Below are 21,137 nucleotides of genomic sequence, written 5' to 3'. Positions count from 1 at the left end.
AGGGGTCCGTGTTTGCCCAACTATTTATTTTGTATTGTATTGCTTGTAGGAGTTATGAGATTCATCACTGTTCGTTATCTTCACCTTGCATCTAACATATAATTCGGTTAAATTCTTACTCCTCCTAGGCACCTGACCCCACCTCTGGTGTGTCAAGGGGTCCGTGTTTGCCCAACTATCTATTTTGCATTGCGTATAGGAGTTATGAGATTGATCACTGTTCGTCATCTTCACCTTTTATCAGTTACTATGTATACACCAACGATGATAGATTAAGGAACATTTAGCCCTCTCCCAGTTCACGCTTTCATTTACTGCTTATATAAACGTTCTTGTCATACATGTCTTTCCCATTTGTTGCTGAATCTAGTCATTACTTTAATCTACCATCAAGCTAATGATAATGTTGAAAATGATTTACCGGTATTTCGTTGTATTCAAAGTCAAGTGATGGAGAACTTTTATGGAAGATTTTAATTGTAGACAGGAAAATGACTAGCATCACAAATTAAACAAAATATCTAATCATGTTACATCGTCATTTTCTGATGATCTGTAGCCAATCCACTGTCACAGTGTCAACCGCCAGCAACCACTGAATAAAGAATATATTTCAATTAAAAGACATTCCTTTCACTGGTTAAGATATTTAAGTATCATGAGCATTGTTTTAACATGATAACAATTTCAAAAGAAATAACAGAAAGGGCGCAATTCATATAAATTGACTACAACTTTGTAAATTATTTTGAAAAAAAAGAAATCTTTAACTAACAGAATCACATACTTAAAAGTAAATCAATGTTTGGTCAGTTTACATTATAATTAGAAGGTATCAGAAATATTTTTTAATCCTCACTTCTTATGCAACAACCTCTATGACCATATCTGAAGTCACAATAAGTTCCAGGACCACACTGTAACATGTTCATGCATTCGGAAATACAGCCAACCTTGTTGAAAAATAACCAACCTGAAAACATGAACAGAATTAACTTGTGATACCCCAGAACTGAGGTCCTGTATACCTTATACTTGTACATGTATTACTCTCATTTGATTATCAATTGACAGTGAAAAGACAACCTAAACTTTTATCGTAATTTGATTTTGTAAACAGAATTGAAAATCTTAAGTTTTTAATTTCAATTCGAATTTCAATTATTCGTGCGGAGAAAAGGCTGGACTGTAGTTGCAAAAATTGATAATTTTCTCTCTCTTTCTCTCTCTCTCTCTCTCGATCGACCGAGAGGCTACAGTTCTGCAACTTATTTTTCTTGTGAGTAAGAGGTGGAAGCCATTCATCATTTTACTCTACATTTTATATCTTGATTTTGTGATTTGAGCACGTAAAGAATGTATTTATAGTTTGTATCATTGGATTATAGATACATATACAATTAATGGAAATATGTATACATAGTGATTTCTGTAAAGTCGCCTCGCTCTCAAACTATACCAAGGTAGATTATCTGGCTATAAGTGAGTCATAGTTTCATTTTTTTTTTTACAATATATTTAATGAAAAATTTCTTTTTTGAAGAAAATAAAAACCACATTATTGCAACGTTATTCGTAGCTCTTTTCTATTGGTAAAATATCATGAGTTCAAAATAATTTGATTAGTAGGCATTGCGGTGATATCAGCCGTCAAATACGAAATTGAAATTTTACGGCGCAGATTAGTTAAAAAGGTAGAGTATTTTCAGGTTAGATGTTTTACCTCGATGATTACATAAATTATTCTTAATAATCAATGTATCAGAATCTGTTAAGGATTCCAGAAAAAGACAATTTCAAGCATTTTGCATAATTAAGTGAAAACAATGATAGAAATTGTATTAAATTGACATCACAAGAGATTTTTACTAAAAATTGGTTTATCAATGATATATGAAATGAAAAGGTGAAGATAACCGCGAACAGTGATTAATCTCATAACTCCTGTAAGGAATACAAAATTAAGAGTTGGGCAAAAACGGACCCCTGGACATATAATGTACCAGAAATGGGATCAGGTGCCTAGAAGGAGTAAGCATCTCCTGTCGACCAATGATACCCACTGTGAGGTACATAGATATGGGTAGTAGACGATGGACAAGTTGAAGTCATCTACGGAAAACTTGAAGAAACAAGTCGAGTATACTCAATCTGATCTTTGATATTTTTATTATACAACTACTTGTGTAGAAAAATCTATACCTATTTCTGAATTTTATCAATCAATTAATAAATAAATAAATCAGTCAATCAATCAATCTCTCTCTCTCTCTCTCTCTCTCTCTCTCTCTCTCTCTCTCTCTCTCTCTCTATATCGAAAACGATTCCTGCCATCCGCAAAAATTCCTCATGAAATGAACCTCAGAAAATAAAACACCAGTTATACGATTTATAATAATGAATCATGTAAAACTTATATGGTTTCGTTTCGTAATCTTAAAAAAAGATATTTTCGCAACTTTGAAACAAATTATTATAGATGTTACATAAAAGTCTTCAATGCATTTTTCGTATTCCAAATTTCATTCGAAATAAAGTACATGCTAGATTTCAATGACACATTCGTTTAAATTGCACTATCTATTGCATACCCGGTATATCATACAAATAATAATAATAAAAATACTTAAAGAAACTAAATGTAGCGTATGAGAGAGAGAGAGAGAGAGAGAGAGAGAGAGAGAGAGAGAGAGAGAGAGAGAGAGAGAAAGGAGAGAGTTATAATCTTACCGTTTGAACAGACAACCAGGCAGGCTAGAAGGATCAAAACACCTAGGAGTTTTCCCATATTGACTTTGGACACTGGATATCACATTTGATCGAATGGAGCTCTTTATATACTAAACGAATCACTAAGATTAATTGTTTCCTTGTCAACCTTGTCAATTATTAAAACTAAAGAGAAATTATTTCCTGAATATTGCTATTGTTAAAGTGGCTAAAACAAAGGACAATCAATGTCATGGTTTTGAAAAGAATGATCTATCTGGAATTTAAATACCCAAAAATGTTTTGAAGTACAACAGAATCCTCTTATTTACATGAGTGAATTTAAAATATTTGAGATAGATGGATTTGAATGCAATGGTATTTTTCCTAAATATTCTTTTGTGATTTTCACAGAGAAGTAATTCTTTATATTCAGAATCATTGATATTACTGATGGTTATTAGGGACGATTTTCGGACAATATTTCTTCAGGATTCTTATTTAGGAACATAGATATTTTCTGATAGGCTGTTTGTATTGCAAGGGGTTTCGTATTATCCACAATACAAAACCCCATCTCTAGATATTCATTCCTAATATTCATATTTTGGAAAGAAAGAAAAAACCCCATCAAGCAACTTAGTTATAGCTCCTTCAAAATATCGATGAATTAAAGGTGAAGATAACGAACAGTGATCAATCTCATAACTCTTACAAGCAATACAAAATAGATAGTTGGGCAAACGCGGACCCCTGAACACACCAGAGGTGGGATCAGGTGCCTAGGAGGAGTAAGCATCCCCTGTCGACCGGTCACACCCGCCGTGAGCCCTATATCTTGATGAGGTAAACGTAGTTATCCGTAGTCAAAGTCAGTGTGTCCAGAACTGTCTAACATTCGGTTTGAAACACGTCACAGAACATTTGACACAAAGATGAATATAATTTTTCTAAATTTATTGTTACAGGTTTTGACAACCTACTAGCTTATGAAAGGTGAAAATAACAAACAATGACTAATCTCATAACTCCTTTAAGGAATACAAAATAGTGAGTTGGGTAAACGTGGACCCTTGGATATACCAGAGGTGGGATCAGGTGCCTAGGAGAAGTAAGCATTCCTTGTCGTCCGGTCACACCCTCCGTGAGCTTTACATCTAAATTGATCAGGTAAACGGAGTAATCCGTAGTCAAAATCAGTGTGCCATGAACGGCCTAACAGTCGGTATGAAACACGTCACACAACATTTGACACAACGATAGGTTGTACTGGCAAATTAGATAATTATAACGACCATAGAATTTGCGAAATGCTGACTTGAAACCAGACCGTTGAAACCCCTGTAAAATCATCTTGTTTGTCAGTAGACTGCCGCGATTTACGCAGAACAAGCTTTAGTGTATCGAATCAGTTGAGCGACACAACACCAGGTGCAGGTGATGATGAGATATTGCTTTATAAATATGGGAAGTTGATGATGGAGAAGATGAAATCATCCCGTTTGTCATAAAGTTGAGCTGTTAGTTTGCCGTTATTATCGATTTTCAAAAAAAATAATCTAAGTACGAAGCAAATGTGTAGGAATCTGTGGTGTCTTTCATTTTGAGTTCATATCGAATTGACATATGAATGAAAATGATTGTTAATAGATATATCGTCGTCGATGTATTTTAATGTCGAGTTGAAGGCTAGAGCAAGTGCTTTTTATAGTTGATAGATAAAACATCGATATATCTAAATGTCGAATTGAAGGCCACAGGAAGAGATTTCTTCTTCTCGCGTATAAGCTTTTAAATAAACTCTGCTTCATAAGAATATAAAAACAGGTCAGATAAGAACGGAACACAATTCTTGTCCATGGGAATTCCAAAAGAGTGTTGGAAGAGCTGATCACCAAAGACTACGAATATATCGTCAATGAGGAACTCCAGGATATTTTTTATTTCAACTGCAGGGTTTGACATTTACTATTTTGAGCACTGGACCAATCGTGCTACTTCAAATAATTTTGCTAGATCTGACCTTACATTCACTAGCCCATAGCAAACTTCTCAGAAAAATGCAGACTGATGTTTTCTCCACGTAATAATCGAGTTAGATACTTAACTCTAATAGCAAACCACACTTCTCTGTTAAGTTTGAACTAAAACATATTTTCTGTCTACCCACGGACATTCTTTAGTTCATTTAGAATAAAACAAACTCGACTGCTTTTCTTTTTCATAAACATGCTGCGTTTCTTCCCAACCTGTTTTATTGACCTCTTTCTGTGAGAAAAGAAGCCGCATTTGAATAGAGACATTCCGGCACATTTTTGTCATCACCAAACATGGCTGTTTACAGCGTAATTTGAAAAAACCCACCTTTTTCACATTTAATTCAAATAAATTATTTTAAATATTAAAATGAATTCAATTGATATCTATTTATATAAAACAAAAAATTGCAATCATTTACATTTTAATTAACAACGAGTAGATGACGGAAAATATCACTTCTGACCGAAACTATCTATTAGAACTAAATATGAATATTATGCCATTGAACAGTTTAAAATTAAAACTAATTTGTTTAGTTCTTACGGTTTAAAATAAAGTCTCTTGTTTATTTTTCAACACGACCAGTCGAGGTATGCCCGAAATACTAGCTAATTTTGTCATCTTCATATGTTCATTAAAAGTTTGATATCGCTATCAATAATACAATAATATTGTTTTACATTTTAAATATTTATAAATGATCAAAAATGGAATTTTGATACATGAGAGTAGATATTATGTTGTGAATAAGAGAAGTCAAGTGTCAGATTTGTTTCACCGTTATAAAATTAACATTTTGTTTTAGGCTCTGCGTATTGTCCGGTATTAAGCTACGAACTCTACAGCTGTGAATTGAATCCTGATCTTGATCGGCTCCGGCAGCGCCCTCTGTCAACTTTCTCAGAAAATGATGATGTTTGGTACTCAAAAGTGACTTTTAACATTGATTGGCAAGCCCAAAGACCAAAAAACATGTAAATACGTTTGTAGATTAGTGTAGTTGTAGTGCTAGATGTATTTATATGTAGTTTTTGTTATTGTGCTCTGTTGATATTGGCCACATTATGCAAGGGGAAGATAACGAACAGTGATCAATCTCATAACTCCTACAAGCAATACAAAATAGATAGTTGGGCAAACACAGACCCCTGGACACACCAGAGGTGGGTTCAGGTGCCTAGGAGGAGTAAGTATCCCCTGTTGACCGTTCACACCCGCCGTCCTGAAGAAGGGACGGGTCGTCCCGAAAATTTGACAATCTGGTTGTTCGTGTCGTTGGTCATTTTAGTGCTTTGTATATATATATATATATATATATATATATATATATATATATATATATATATAAAGCACAAACAAACAATTATAACACCCAACCTTACGTTTACCCCTAGGATCTTAACGATACATGTGAAAATCAATCAATTAATATATAAAGCACTAAATAATCACAACTAGGTACTGAAAATTTTCGCCCCAGCCCGGGGTCGAAGCAGCGACGTACGGCACCCACCGCCTAGCAAGATTGTCAAACCAGTGCGTAAGTCCACTCGGTCACAACGACTTCCCTAAAAGGGAAGCTTTGTTATGCTCCTAAAGCGCTACTTATACACACTGATGCAATCCCACACAGTCGCTGTGTCATTCAGTGTTTAAGATATTTTATAAGGAGAGTGGATCTCGAGATGTAATTGTATAGAATATTTAATATAAAGCACAAACAAACAATTATAACACCCAACCTTACGTTTACCCCTATGATCTAAACGATACATGTGAAAATCAATCAATTAATATATATAGCACTAAATATTACATACATACATATATATATATATATATATATATATATATATATATATATATAAATTGTGTTTTTAAAATATCACAGTGTCCCGTGTAAAATATTAAAAGAAATAGAATAAACAGTACACAAAGTTAAAAAATTAATGCAAGCGCTTTCATTTTATAATCCTCAGGCGTTACATTTTAAAATAGTTTTGAAATAGTCTGATGTCATAAAGACGTCCTAACATTTCACGGACATAACGACGTCATAAACGAATGAAGGGAAAAGGTTTTTACGTTAAGCATATTATGACGTCATAGATAATAACAGTAAACATATTTCACAGTAAGCTATTGAGAGCCGGTTTTAACCCTTTCTCTACCGGTACTTTTTAGAGGTTTTTAAAGACAAGATGACAGTGTCTTTTAAATCGATTTAAATCAATATGTGCCTTCATTTGATGTAGGCATATGACATATAATTTTGTTCACAATTGGACGGAGAACAATTTTCTAAAAATGTTGTCAGGATATTCCATGACCTTAAAGAGGTCTACAGGGTCAAAGGTCAAATAAGTGCAGATTTTTCAAACATTTTTTTTCCCAGAAATATATATATCATGACCCCTCTCACTAGATTAGAACCAAAAATAGGAAATTCTAAAGGTATGAGCTGATGTACCTTTTAAAATACTACAACAACATTACAATCAAATTAATTAATTTTATTGACATATAAATATTTTTGGTTACTAAGTAACAACACTCGCAGTGCAATTTTGACCAAAATTTGCCTTTCTGCAGCCATTTGATACAATTTAAACATAATTGCATATCATGGTTATTAGTAAATGCCACATTATTTTGAAAATATAATATGTAGGCAGATCTTAATGATTTTAATTTTTTTTTTAACAAACATTATGAACACATGGGAGATAATTAAGGTCAAAGGTCATAAATTCAAAAGTTGTACGTAATGTACATTGACATCGTTTTTTAACAATAAGATGTTCTGTGAATATCTTCCACTAGATAGAATACTGCAACATCAAAAATAAAGATCTTTAACTGTTCATTCAAAATAATTTGATTTTTTTTTTACATCAAACATATTTGGTTGCTAAGCAACAACACCGTAACAAATGTTATCATAAAGTACTACCCGTTTTTCCTCTCCACGTAGGAATGTTCAAGTACATGTACATGTACTTGCTTTGAATCACTATATCTAACTGCACTTGCATCATGTTTAACAAGAATGTGCTTATTATATGCAACCTTTTAAAACCTCTGGTGGTTAATTACACAAGCCATTTAACATATTGAAACAAAAATGTACATGCAGTAAAATATTCCAGATTTTAAGAACTACACACATTTTATGTGTATTGCATTATATTCACTTGTGATACCTCTGACATCAGAAAAAAATATACATTGAGAACACAGTATATTCATAATTTTCTCTTTTTACATGACAAATTTGTACAATTTCTATCATCTTCCCCTTCTTTACTGTGCCATTTTTTAAAACAATTTTTGTCATTTGATAAACAAAGAGGAACTTGACATGATAAACAAAATACAGATGTCTTATAACTTGGAACCTTCTCATTCATAAAAATTGCCTCAGAATTACAATATGTACAGTCTTTCCTTTTATCTAAAAATTCAGGTATACATGCAATAGGACTTTCTTTTGATACACACTTTTCATTTAAACCCATCAGTGACATGGCAAGTGATTCGCGGAATTCAAATTGTCCATATACAGAAGAACAATTTGCAAACTGATTGGCATGTAATTTTCTAAATTCTTCAAAAATAATATAAGAATTAACAACCATGATATCAAGCAAATGAAAAAACAGAACTTTCCACCAATGATACTGTGTTCTAATATAAGACGGATATTTACTTGTAAACTGGTTTGAAAGATCTACAGCTCCCATACATTTATTGTAATCATTAGCAACTACAGGTTGTACAAGTCCTTTTTTGTTCCAAGTTAATCTAGATTTCATAGTGCGTTCACAAACAGTTGTAGCTGAGCCATGGTGTAATGGCGACATAAAAGTAACTATCTTACAATCTTTCCATTGCACAAATACAAATTCATCAACTCTGTGCCATCTAAATCACCTCTAGTGGCTACTCTTTCCCACATTTTCACATTTCTAAGTTCATCAGGTATAGACAAGCTATTAGATTTCAGTACACCAATAAGGTAAATTTTCCTAGCAAGTAATTCTTTGCCAAGAGCTATAGATGTATAAAAACAATCAGTAAACAACCTATATCCTTGATCAAAAAGAGGTTTACACAATGTAATAGTGACATTAAATCCAATACCCTTTGTTTTATCTGTAAAAATAGTATTATTTTTACCAAGATAGACAAAAAAGTTGTATGTATAGCCAGACATATTACATGCTACAACCCAAAGCTTTATTCCAAAGCGAACAGGTTTGTCTTTAATGAACTGACGAATGCCCGAGAACTTATGCTTAGAGGCGACCATTCTCTCATCTACCGCTATTTCCCTGTAAGGCTGGTATAATTCCTTCGATTTCTTACAAACATGATCAACCAATGACTGTATTCGTGTTAACTTCTCAGCTGATGAAATAAAAAATAAAACATAGCATTGTAATACGTGGTTTACTGTACAAGAAATCATTAGAAATGATATATAATATATTAAATATAAAATGCAATAAATGTAAATGCATTTGACAAACACCAATGCCTTTTAATATCAGCAAAGTTAAAGTCACAAAGTATAAACATTTGGTAACACCGGAAAGTTCTTTCCAAATGCATACAAATGTAAAATTATTACCCATTCAAAAGCTGTGGCTTTTAGCATAGACAAACAGACAGACCAAAAACTATATGCCATATAAATGTTTTTGCCGATACATTTTCGAAAAGAAATGTTACCAATTTATATATTTGCCTTTTAGTTTATGCATGAATCTCATCATATAATATATAACGAATTATTCACATAAATCCCGCACATGCAAATATTATAACTGAACATTTCATAAAATGTGCAATAAAAACAGTAGTAGAAACCTTTGTTGATATCAGCTGGTGGAGTTACTTGTAAGAAGGACAAAATAGCCTGGAATCTATTTCTAGACATAATTCCTGGTACTGGGTTGTTCCGATATAGGGCATGCGTTGACCAATACCTATCTATCGACTGGAACTTTACGACAGACATATATAAGATAATGCCCAAAAATCTGAAACAAAAAGTAGTTATCAAAAGTAAGTTTACTTAGCATGAAAATAATTGAATACGCAATTGGCTGTGTAAATGTTTCCTATAATCAACTCTTTCTGAAGATTATATATTTATAAACTTATGATAAAATTTTATCAGAGGTAATTGCAGTACACATCATATGAACATGTAAGATGTATAGCCAGATTAATTGTGGTAGAGGGTAATTTTATTGCAATGCAAATTATAATTCACTTCAACCTGAAAATCATTGTAACAATACTGGTACTTTAGAACTATTAATACCTATACAGTTCCTCTTCAGTGAGAGGCTGCCAACTTCCTTGGGAAGCATACGACAATCTTTCCCCTCTAGATATGGCCATCTCAGCATAATGGTTGGTGGCAACACAGATGGAAAAAACAAAAAGCTTCCGTCAAAAACAGCTTCAAAAAATCTACTGGTTCTCTGAACAATCTGGCCCCATATCTAAAAGAAAATTCCAAATAAAATTAGTATTAGCCGTCATTCCCTATTTCATGCTAAAACAAATCAGTTATAGACATCTAAAAATTCTGTGCACATGCACGCACGTGCTGTTGAGTAATTTGACCATGTTGATGTATTTCAAGTCTAAATATACATGTATGACTACAACAGAAGTTTCACAACAGTTCAATGAAAAATGAGAAATTAACAGCAACTCAAAACTACGAGGACCAAAATCAATGCATGTGCGCGTAAGTAAGACACATTATTTTTGTTGATGCTATTCAATAGGTATTTGATCGATATACTTACAGTATAAATTTCATATTGTTTCCATCATTTAATATAAAAAAGTTATGGTGATTTGAAAATCGACCAATCAGAATTTAGCACACGTGCATGCACGTGCTGGAAAGTAATTTTGACTATAGATTTGAGTTAAGAACATCAAGATAAATTTTTAACCTAAGTTTCAAAAGATTCTGTTGAAAAACAAAGAAAGTCATGGTCATTCAAAGAAATGAACCTTCAAACGACAATGCACGTGCATACGCATGTGCATTTGCAATTTTTATTACACCGATCTGTAGATATTTGGCACGTAGACAAAAAAGTCACAAGAAGAAGGAATAATAATACTAAGAAACAGAATAAAACCAATATGTTCCCAAACTCCGTTTGGGGAACATGATATGTTTTTGTATCTTCTATGTTTCGCATGTACATTTATGTGATATCTAGTAATGCAACAATGGGTTTCACCCTATACACAACCTCAAGAGTCGTCCCATCTGAATGCCAGGTTGTCGTTTCGGGTGAAAAGCCACAGTTCTTGGATCCGGTGCCCCTGTGTCCTCTACATTAGCATCCTTCCAATGCATGTCTGGATTTGCCAATGGATCCTCGCTAGAGGAAGATAACTGGGAACTTCCCACTGAGGACTGGGATTCCAATACCCTTTTTAAAGATGAAAAAAATAATTACAATTAAACATTCCTGATCTATGCTTTAAAGCAATGTAAGCTTCAAGGAAGCAGTGGATAACTTCGCTTGGAAGTATTGGTCAATTCATTTACAAATAGAGATGCCCAGTGGCGGCTTTAAGGGGGATGCAGCCGCCCCCCCCCCCCTTAAAATTTTCAAAATTAAGGTAAATCGTGGTATTGTGCTCAGAAAAATGTACTAAAGAATGTAAGAAGCAATAATTTATTCCACTCCCGGAGAAATAAATGACAAAATCTATTGATTTCTTGAATTACTTTATTGGGAGAAGTTAATTTTTTTCAAAAACTATTAAAATTTGCGTCATTTTATTAATTTCACCTCATAAAAAAATGATGGAAAATAGTACAAAAGACTAAATAGGAGATATATTTAGTCAAAATTAGAGAAATCTAGGCAAGATGGGGCACTTGCTCATCATCTCATAGCACACTGGTTTTGAATAATCAAACTATGTCTCAGTAAAGGCCTCGGTTCCATAGGACATAATCATTTCAACGATAGGCCTAGAGCATTCTAATACTAACAGCACACCTGCCACACCAGCACCAGCAGGTATGGATAACATGTGATTTATTGTCATATATGATTAACTACATGGGTATAAAATGCATGTACTTAGATACAATGTAAAAGGGAACCATGATTTTTCTATTAGCCTTTCGAAAATTGATCCCCCCCCCGCATTTCGTTTTTGCTACAATATGAAAAAAAATAACTCAAATTATGATAATGAATTATATTATCACAATATGATTTTTCCTAATTATTCATGTTTGAATTTTTTTTGAGGAAATAGAAAGATAGGATTTTGATCAACATAGAAAATCAGCACACGAGCGCCCATGAATGCCGGGCCCGGACAAATTGAACACATTAAATCATATATGTTCAGCTCTTAATAAAGAGTTGTATGTTGCATACTTGGTGTAGATATCATATATATAGATACTTTCTTTCACGAAACGACAGATTATGGCATCATATTGTAAATTTCCATAAAACGACAAAACCACAAACAGCTTTTCGCGCACTTTTTCCTAGTCCTCTGTGACTACATCAACTTACATGTCATTTATAGTGAATGCAGAGTCGCTTGGATCGTCATCAAATGTATCCTGCAAAAGGAGGTCCAATGCATCTTCTTCATCTGAGGATATCAGGTCGTTTTCCATAGTGAAGGTTGTATATAAGCGTTAAAGCGTTGAAATCTTAGCGTTCGCTGTGTTGTTTTCAGTTAAACGGAAACACGTGTTACTCCTGCACACTCAGTAAACCACGGATCCGGATCACGGAAAAAAGCGTCGGACTTGTTAATTTTTTTCTTTGTTTGGCAGAAAAAAAATATAGCTCTACCGAAAAATGTTACATGATATTTATATCTAAATCTGATGTATTTTTTTCCAATGTATACGTACTCTACCGATACATTCTCAATATGTGTTTCATGAACTTACAAATGGTTTGTGTAAAGTTCTGATATATAGATCTACTTGTATCAATAATGGTTTTATTGGGTTTTTTTTTTAAAGCAGAGAATACCAGGGTAATTATTTCATACATGTGTGTATATTGATTTAGTGTCCCAATTTCATTTTATCGTTGTATAAAAACTACCGAGAATAAAAAAGGAAATTCCCTCTACTTCTACAGGCTGTATTTACTTTTCCCTATTTCAATATACGAATATAGGTAAAACGCCGATCTGTTTTAAAATCGAGAAATTAAAGCGTAAGAACACGTATGTGTGCAAACAATTGCTATTTACTTATTACATTGCCGGGCATTATAAATAATTTTTATATACACTGAAGGCAGGGAATATATGCTTTTCAAACATATAAAAAATATTGCATTCAGAGGGACAATAAAAAAAATGGTATCGAGGGGGAAAATGACCTTGCGACAAAGCGTTGCGTCATATTTAGACGAGCCATCTTTCACTTTAAATGGTTTTATTGATTTAATGGCTTTATTTACTTAATTAAAATTTACATAGTTAAAAAATAGAGAAAATTTCCAAAAATATGATATATAGATCATATATCTTATGGACGTAGTTTCAAAGATTTAGAGGCACTCTTTTTGCGTAGTCTTGTTTTTACGCGCCACCGGTCAAATTGACCGGTACGGTAGAGAAGGGGTTATAGATAATAACAGTAAACATATTTCACAGTAAGCTATTGAGAGCCGGTTTTAAAGTCTTAATAAAGTGTCTTTCTTTTTCTCGTCGGGAAATAGTATTTTCTGTATACAGTTTATAAAACGGAAATACACTGAATTATCCGTGGCCACACACATCTATATGTTCACTAACTTTAATTTTTCTGTATTCGGGTGCTGAAATGTGTTGTTTATGAACTCGTATACGAGTTCGCAGAGTAGTTCCAGTTTCACCGATATAGTGTTTTGCACAGCCAGCACATGTTATAACATAAATTAAATTTTTGGTGGAGCACGTCATATCTCAATTTATTGTAAAGTCCTTGTTGTTAAATTTGAACGAATTTCCTTCTCTTAAGTATGGGCACGTTCCGCATCGCCGATCGTCACATTTGGTAACGGTGAAAATGTTTTTGTTGGACTTTTCCTGAAAATTAGATTTACATAACAGTCTCCTAAGATTTTTCGGTTGTCTCTTGCTGTTGATAAAAGTATATTTCTTCATAATTTTCCCCATTTTTTCATGTTTTTAGTAGGTCGTTGAGTTGCCGAACGATAGGTGTAACATTAGAGTTCCTTGGGTTGTATGTTGTAACAAACGGTAAAATGTGTGAATTTGTTGTGGGATTGATTTTGGATTTATTGATAAAATTTTCTCTATTGAGTTCTCTGGCTTTCTTGATTCTGTCGTTTATAAGTTTGATTGGATAATTCTGTTTTTGTAAATAACTATTTAATTCCCCTAAACGTTGTTCTCTGGTTGGTTCTTCGCTAACGATGGTACATATTCTTCTGGCGAGGTTGTTAGGTATGGCACGTTTTGTGTGTCTTGGATGCGAGGACGAAAAGTGTAAATACTGGTGAGTGTCCGTGTGTTTGTAATAAATATCTGTAATAATTTTATCCTCCTTTTTGATAACAGAAACATCCAGGAATGGTATACAAGATATACTGTAATCCATTGTGAATTTTAAATTGATATCCAATTCGTTTAGAATGTTCTTAAATTTATTCAAATCCGTAATGTCTTTGTTCCAAATAATGAAGCAATCATCCAAGTATCTTTTCCAGTTTTGTCTTATATATAGACCGAATTGTTCATCAAATGATTTTTTTTAACTTTTTGGTATAATAATTCCTCTAAATAGCCGAGTGTAAGTGTGACATATGTTGGTGGCATTTTGGTTCCCATAGCGGTACCTTTATCTTGAAGATAGTGTTTGTTGTTGAATGTAAAAACATTGTTTTGTAGTACAAGTGCTGTTGCCTCTAAAATAAAGTCTTTAGAAAAACGTTCATCTATTTGTTCTGGGTGTTTATCTATCCAATATTCTAGTGCTTGACGTCCTAGTGGACAAGTAATATTAGTATATAAATTAACAACATCAAACGTTACTAATATTGCGTTCTCGTTTACCTTATCAGGTAAGTGTCGTAAGAAATCTAAATCATCACGGACAAAACTGTTGACTTCATTACACAGAGGTTTTAATATAATGTCGGGCAAGTTACGAAGTCTTTGTGTTGGGGCGGATGGCCCCCCTACAATTGTGCGGAATTTCAAATCATTGGGTCTAAGACAAGTGATGTATTCACAAGTTTGAAGCTGTATTGCATGTTTTATTTCATCCGATTTGTGGACTTTGGGTAAGCCATAGAAATAGCTTTCTTTCAAATCAAAATTTGTGATAAAATCCACTTCTTTTTCAGTTAGTGATGACGGATGTTTTTGTATATTTTTTCTAATTTTTTGCAGAATCTTTTTGTTTTGACTTTCATTTATTTCCAAGTAGAACTCATCGTTGTTTAGCATATCTAATATTTTGGATTTGTAGAAATCTGAGTCCATTATTACAACTGCTCCCCCTTTTTCAGCTTCTTTGATAATAATGTTTTCATCCAATGACAATGATTTTAACGCATTCATTTCAGTTTTCTTTATATGTTATATATATATATATATATATATATATATATATATATATATATATATATATTCCGACTGATTGGTTGAAGTCCAGGAATGCTACAAGCAGTCAAACTCGCTGTCTGGAAAGGATGATCCCGAGTGTTACCAGATTGTTGGAAACGTCTCCATAATGAATGGATGGTGTTCCGATGAACTCCAAAGTGCCTTGCTACGATATTTTGTGCCTTTCCAGCTTGAAACATTCCAACAGCACGATTACGTTGGTTTTCGCTGAGTATCTTCAATATCCCTACGGGTTTTCCACAGTCCCGCTTCGTCATAATTTCCGTGTTTCATTAGCCCGAACCTGTCTTATAGACTACATCTTTGAAATAAATTCCCTCTTCTTGTTCCATTGCCTGACGTTTGTTTACATAGTTGAACATACAACTGTAACCTTCGCGACAATATAAAGCCCAGTTAGTGGTGGATCTAGATAGGTTTAGTTAGTAAAGTTAGTAAAAGTGACACTAATAAATCTGTTTTATATCGACAAGATCCATCCCGTTATGCAGATGTTCGTCATACAAATTTAAGACTATTTTAAGATATACTAGAGAAGACTCTTCTTTTATTCTTACGTGATCACATCAGTCACGTTTTCTACATTTCAAAGTTCATGCGATAAATCGCTCTATCAGCGCAAGTAGATGTCATAGCATTGAAATACAAAGTGCATGTAATTAGAGAGGTAAAGCGTGGTCAGGTTTATATTAAAAAAAAATGCTTGTGAATGTTATAAAAATTTCTAGCCTCGTTAATGTCGAACCTTGTCTTTGAGGATACTATTCACAAACAATGATCGATTATAACAGCATCAAAATAAATCCTACTTTCCCTAGCAAGATTTGCAGAGATTACATGAGATCATCTCATGCTTTCACACAAAATATCAGCAACCGGTATCGATCATCATCTTTTACCAGAGCCATGCCGTTCTTCACAAACAACTTTCTTCATTTATTCTAAATGCCGATGCCCATTACTGGCATTAGAGGCGATTTCAAGGTCACAACATAATGTGAATGGAAATTAACCGTAGCGTGTACTACATATGTATATATATAAATTGTAGCCTTTTTATAATATCAAAGAAAAATAATTTATAAATAAACATTTGAGAAACATTATCATTATTTTGTCATGGAGATTTACACATACGCCGCTTGACACTTGATAGCAGTAGTTGATAGCAAGTACATATTATGACATTTTCCCTCGATACAACTATGACGTGACACATTTTTTACATGATGACGTCATAAAGCGCGAAGTGCATTGAGGTATATTAAGAGTTATTTCAATGTTGTTGCAAACCTTACCTTAAATGACACATCTCGTGTTTTCAAATTATACAGAATTATATGCATTTTGTCTTCCCTATAGAAATTAATTGTAATCACGTGGTACAGTGACGTCAAATGCGACCTTCGTCGATCAACTTGTTGTAAAATGTAGTGTTAGATATTTTTAAAAACTCAGGTTTTAGGGGCCTAATTTAGCCTGATCAGATGAGTATTAGGCAAAAGTCTCCCTAGCGTAAAGGGCTATGCAATCTAGAAAAAAATTCCTAACTCAGGTCACCTAAAAATATGTTATATATGCAAATTATATTAATCATTCTCAACACAAACATCAACTACATGCGATGCCAAACTTCAGAAAAGTGATGAAACTTTCAATTTTCCGTACTGTGTACCTTGTTATCTGCATGGTATCTTATTGCAGTTGTAGTGAACATTCGCTGTATTGCTGAACTCCTGTTGTTCAGAGAGTGCATGATCATTCCGTAAATGGAGGCTATTGTGACAGTCTTTGAATTTGTTGAAATCTGATATTTGTTAGAATATTTTAGGTTGATGAATAACAATCTAATTAAAATGAGCTGTTTTCAATCTGCTAGCATTTGAGAAGCAGCCAGTTTTAATTAGATTGGTTCAATAACAAAATCTTTGCTATATTCTTATAAGATAGTAGTCTAGTAGAAAGCTTTTGGAGACAGATCTGTTTATACATGTCCCTGGACAGTTTAAGAATAATAGGTAGCTGGGCATTACCTGAGCACAGGAAGCAAAGTTAACAGGTGTTAATTAACATACATTGGGATCAGAGATGACCAGTGTGTATGTTATTGTTATAAAAACATCACCAATCCAGCCCCTCAAATGTTTAATTGAGTTAAAATGAAGATTTGAAACAATAGGTAGTGTTTGTTAAAGTAAGGAATTTGAACAGAAACCTTTTCATCTTCCCCAATTCCACAGAGTCATTTACATTATTTATTTAATGTTATGACTTAAAAAGTGTTTAGCATAAACTGATAGTGCATTGGATGAATTACAATATTTACCATAATTACCACTTAAACATTTGAAATAACCAATAACAAACACTATAATGACCAAACAATTTTCAATCAACCAGCATTAACTGGTGTTTACCAGTATTGACCACCGGCCCAGTCAATACTCATATTGACCACTTTTTTCCATTCCTGTCTAGCACACAAAGAGAGCTAAAACACTTGAAAAGTGGCCTCGACCAAAATTAATCTATGCAGAGCCTTGGTTAATATAATGTGTAGTAATATTAATCTCACATTAGAATAAAATGTAAATTGTAAAAGATACGACCTGCATAGGCAAATTGAACTTGAATACCGTAAGTAAGTGAATTTACAGGGTGTCAAGTTCCTATTTATTCATATAAACTTGAAGGTTCCTATTTTCCCCTATAAGTCATTAAAATCCATATAAAGCCCTGTATATCCAAATTAAAAAAATGACAGTCCTATTTTCAAAAAAATGATTATAAACAAAAACAACCCAAAAATCCAGGAGCTGATGCCAGATTGATATTTTATTTAATCAGATTGTTATGAAAAGAATAACTATGATGATTGTATAAGAACTGTCTATTGGATGGAAAACTGTCCACATCTGAAAGGATTTTGTCTTTGTCTATGTTTGATATTATTTCCTCTCCAGTAAGATACTATGCTTGCTAAATTTTTATGCAGAAACAATAAAATTTTATACAGATTCTTTAATAAAAACCCTATTTATTCCTATAAATCTGCTGTAAAAAATTCCTATATTTGCCCTATAAATTGTAAACAAAATTCCTATAATCCTATATATTTTAGACGAAAAGTGGCTTAACACCTTGTGAATATCAAAGTACTTAAAGTACTCGTGGGAGTTGAACATTGTGGAAATTCAGTTAGAACAGATAGCACTGGAAGGGTAGGGGGATAAATGACTGAATATTATCATGATTTTAGATACAAATCAACTGTTGTTGTTTTTCTAAGCGTTACAACAGCAAACATGGATAATGGAAGACCCATGGGCCATAACGCTCCTCGAGTAACTGAAGTCGTGTTGTTGTTTTCTAGAATTTCACCCCTTTATATTCTCATGAAAAATGTGACCACATATTATGGCCCAAACATTCAAATCAATATGGTTATCAATGCCTTGCAATTATGAAGAAGTTTTTTCCCCTGTATATATACATTCAAGTTTAATCCTAGTTGTAGCTAATTCTAAGGATTCATTACTTGAAAAGGTAGTCCAATATGCTAAACTGTCACCTGAGTATACTACAGTCCTGTAGAGGATCAATGGAATGGTAAATAATTGTATAATAACTCAAAATAAATGAAATGCAAAAAAATTAAAAATTGTCGGGCATCGGAAATGCACAAGCCGAGTTGCGCAAGGAATGGGCATAGAGGGAACCGGCAGAAAAGTTTGCAAGAATTATCAAGAAAGGAGCAAAATTTTGCGTACATAAATTTCAGCCGACTTAAATCCTTTGTGACCTTGACCTTTAACCCTTGACCAAAATCAATAGGCTTCTTTGTCTCATCAAGGGCGATAATCCATCTAAGTTTAATTGAGATCCTATAATTTGTTAAAAAATTATAGTGCAGAAAACAAAATTTTCTCCAAATTTCAGTCTATTTATAGCCACTGTGACTTTGTCCTTTGAGCTTGTGACCCCGTAATCGATAGGCTTCTTGTATTACTTAATCGATCTAAGTTTGATTGAGATCCTATAATTCGTTCAAGAGCTATGGTGTGGAAAACAAAATTTTCTCCAAATTTCAGTCTATTTATAGCAAGTGACCTTGACCTTTGACCTAGTGACCCCAGAATCGATAGGCTTCCTGGTCTTACTGAGGGTGACAATCCATCTAAGTTTGATTGAGATTGTATGATTCGTTCAAGAGCTATGGTGCGAAAAACAAAATTTTCTCCAAATATCAGTCTATTTATAGCCACTGTGACCTTGACCTTTGACCTAGTGACCCCAGAATCGATAGGCTTCCTCATCTTACTGAGGGTGACAATCCGTCTAAGTATGAATGAGATCCTTTAATTTGCTCAAGAGCTATGGTGCGGAAATGAAATGTTGATGGGTGCCCGCCTGCCCGCCCAAAGGCACTTCATCAGATCATAAGCCGAGTTCGACTTCATCGCAACTCCGCTAAAAATGAAACACTAGTCAAATAATGTTATTTATAGCCAAGGTATTTGGGATATTATACTGTGGCTCAAACTGGGGGTAAATGAACCTGACAGTATGGGAAGCATATAGTGGAATCAGACTTGTGATGCTGGAATCTATTGTGATTAATAAACTATGCATGTACAAGATCCATAATTTTTTTTTTCAGTTGGTGAGGGAGAATCCTCATGTCTCTTTCATCTGTAGACAAATAAACAATGTGTTTTGACCAGAGCAATTTCCAATCCTTTTTTGCAGCATAAATTCAACATTGTGGCAACTGGGTTAAACTTTGATAGTGAAGTCATACATGGCAGCACCTTATCCCATGCTCTTAAAATTTCTGTTTGACACACACTCATGACATCCACTCAAACATTACAGAGTGCAGCAAAATCCCATTGTAATAGGGGATTCAAAATGGATAACTGGTACAAAATATGGTACATACTATTCAAAAAGGATAATGAATTTGACATATTGATGTGTTGGAAAAGGAAATTCTGACATCGGGGCTCTAAGCATTTTCAAACATTGTCATTTGATAAAAGTGTTCTACATTTTTAAAAATAGAGATTAATATGTCTTTACATACATAGGTGAGAAAGTTTCCATTATTCCTAGCCGAGACATGCCATGTATGCACAAAAAATTCATAAACAAATATCACACTACTCACGTAGAAAATGTGGACCTTACCGTCATCAAGCGCAGCGAAACACGCCATTTCGAGATTTTCGTCGACGAAAGCTCGGTAACAGTAATGAATAAGGTACACTCATTTTGTATGATCTATTTTGTGACTTTCTTTATTAAAAGGAACAGTTCTCTAATGTGTAACGTGCAATTACTACGTAATTCAATAACTTGAAGCAGTTTCACTTTGCAACCGGATATCAGAAATTTTATTTCGTATTCCGATCCCAATCGAAAGTTGTTGACTGGGAATGACGTGTTTTAATTCAATATACATGTAACATCAAGCATTTTTTATATCACATTAAAAAAAACCAAATATATACACATACACAATGTTGTAGAGTTATTTCTTGTAAATTTTCTGAGGTTTCGCCACGGTGTCAATAGGTCTTGTGTGCAGTTGTCGTTCGTTTCCCTATCAATATTTATAGGTGACGCTGCGCTACAAACGACAATTTTCAACCTTATCTTTTATTTTTCTATGTATATCAGTATCAATTTGATCGAAATCTTGTATTCAAATT

At 33.6% G+C, this 21,137-nt stretch overlaps 1 long non-coding RNA gene and 1 pseudogene across 1 annotated transcript; both read right to left on the bottom strand.

Moving 5' to 3' along the window:
• Positions 1 to 465: 465 nt before the first annotated feature.
• Positions 466 to 946, bottom strand: LOC125683844 (uncharacterized). The gene is made up of 2 exons (XR_007373147.2): positions 860 to 946; positions 466 to 595 (listed from the first exon to the last, which is right to left on the bottom strand). It is a non-coding gene; the product is annotated as an uncharacterized LOC125683844 (long non-coding RNA).
• Positions 947 to 8,270: 7,324 nt separating this feature from the next.
• LOC125663186 (piggyBac transposable element-derived protein 4-like) lies at positions 8,271 to 12,442 on the bottom strand (annotated as a pseudogene).
• Between the last annotated feature and the right edge of the window lie 8,695 nt (positions 12,443 to 21,137).

The sequence above is a fragment of the Ostrea edulis genome, chromosome 6, assembly GCF_947568905.1.
Source record: "Ostrea edulis chromosome 6, xbOstEdul1.1, whole genome shotgun sequence".
Lineage (NCBI taxonomy): Eukaryota > Metazoa > Mollusca > Bivalvia > Ostreida > Ostreidae > Ostrea > Ostrea edulis.
This window is presented reverse-complemented; position numbering and strand designations above follow the sequence as displayed.